We start from the raw sequence: 2,353 nt of genomic DNA, 5'->3' as shown, positions 1-2,353 counted from the left end.
TGGCACCTGCATGTACGCATAAAACCCCCGGGTGACAGAACAACAAGTAATCGGCTTATTGGATGCGTAAACAGCATTCCATGATATATCACAGGCCCCTCCCTCCCCCTCTTTGATTATCACATCATATTGTGGCTGTCAGTGAACTAAATGAACATGGACATGCATTTGGACCATGAAATCAAATACTGGAGCCATATGTGACAGTCTCATCAAGATCAAGTAAATAAATAGTTTTAAGTTACTTTTTTTTCACAATTTTCTTTTTAAACTTTATATCTACTTGTTAAGTTTACTTAATGTTTAGGATTTAAGATTAAGACATTTACTCAATTTTGTAAAGTTGTTCCAACTTAGAAATGGTAAGTGAAATGAATAAAGTTCTAAGTGTATATGGCACACACTGATTCCAGTTTTTCTGGTTTCATATTGACGGTTATTTCTCATAATACATCAAACAGCTGTGCCGTGATAAAAGCGCCACAGCAGTACACGAGACAGCCCTTTTGAATACATCTCAAAAGGGATGTGCCCCATATACCGATGTTCTTAGAGAGTCTAATTAATGTGAATAAAAAATGAGCACCTTCAAAAGCTAGAAACACAGGGACTAAACTGTGATGGCATGCAGAACCTAGTGCCACTGTGACTTCTTGGGTGGTTTCATTGTAGAGTGAACATTCTTACAAGGTGTTTAATGCCATCATCTGCAACTAAGGTTTTTTTTATTACATGCTTACAGGCGAATGTCCTGTGTACATCTATCTGCTGCACTGATGCAAAGAATACACACTTTGAAAACACAGTAACAGTATGTTTCAAGCTGCAGATATTTGAAACCATGACACGTGCAAACCTCACTGCTTTCTTTTGTTTGTAGGCTTTCAATACTGTAACAAACATGTCATACGCAGGCAGTGAAAAATGAGTCTGAAGTGATTTCATTGAGCACCATTTATAATAATTAAGTGAGATGAGTTTCTAGATTCAGATGTGAAAATATTTCATGGCGAGAGGCAGTCAGAGGAAGACAACAACTCAATCCATTTTAATCCACTGAAGAGGTGTGTCACTGTGTGCTCCTCTGATCTGAATCTGATTTTGTTTTGAGCATCTGGAACCATTTCTGTCTGAAGACACTTCTCCACTTTGATGTCATTGAGACATTCGTCAGCAACACTCATGAGCTCGTTTCATGAACAAAGCTGCATTCTACATAGTGCTTGTTTTCATAAAGTGGATTTAGATGAAATAAATACATAAAATATCATCTTTATATGGTTGTGGAGTGTGTACTTGTTGACCTCTTGTTAAGGACATGTTGCTTTACTATACAGAAGTCTTGAATTAGATCAGGATAGCTGTTTTGGGGGGGGGGGGGTTTGGTCATGCAACTTTACGTTGTAAGGTTTATTGTGACAAACTCCTCAAACCATTGGGAGGCAGTACACCACAGTAACATCTGTGACATCTGGATACAAGTCCATTGATATTTGAGTATAGTTGTTTTTGGCCTTACACTACCAGTCAAAAATTATTTGAATATCATACCTTTTCCATGCCAAGCAGTTCAACTGTAAATGCATTGTACATGCTGTAATACAGTTGGAAAAATATGGAATGATAAATTAACATAAAGACAATGATTAACTTTAATTTGCAGATTTATTTCAGCACTTACATGTATGCTAAAAATGTTCAGTTGTGAACAGAGCCTCTATTTTATTTGCTTTTCACAGGCGCCATCTTCTGATTAAACTCAGTATTACATTCACTCAGAGAGAGGGTGCTGTTTAATGGTAAAAGCTGATGTGATAGTTTTAGACAGATACACAAGAATATGTTTTTAAATATTAACCTTTTGTTGTAATTTTGTGGGGAAAAATTATAATTACAGCTAAATGAAACATTAACTTAATTGAATCTCTGTGACTCTCACAGTCTCGAAGGGTATACTTTTACATATGAGAGCAATATAATTGGTATAATATACAATAAAATGTATGTAATATAATTGTTTTTTTTGATAGATCTTAACGTATGTAGATATATGTAACTAAAGATTAACTTGAGTCCATGTATGTTGTTGTGGAAATTTCTCTGCTGCTGGTGAAGAATGAAATAGAGACTTCTGCCGGCCGACAAGGTTTTATTTTCTTTGCAAAGAAAAGGTCAATTCAACATGCAAGCGTTTAAAGATGAAGAAAATACCCAGAGCATGGGGGCACCTAGGTATTTATACCTGAGGGACACTCCTCTTTGTCTGCTGCAGGAGTCGGCCCCTCCAGGAACTGTTTCCACACCTTTTTGTCTGTTGACTGAATTTACTATTACATTACAAAGATAAAAGGAC

The sequence above is a fragment of the Larimichthys crocea genome, chromosome XIII, assembly GCF_000972845.2.
Source record: "Larimichthys crocea isolate SSNF chromosome XIII, L_crocea_2.0, whole genome shotgun sequence".
Classification (NCBI taxonomy): domain Eukaryota; kingdom Metazoa; phylum Chordata; class Actinopteri; family Sciaenidae; genus Larimichthys; species Larimichthys crocea.
Note: the sequence above shows the minus strand (reverse complement) of the source record.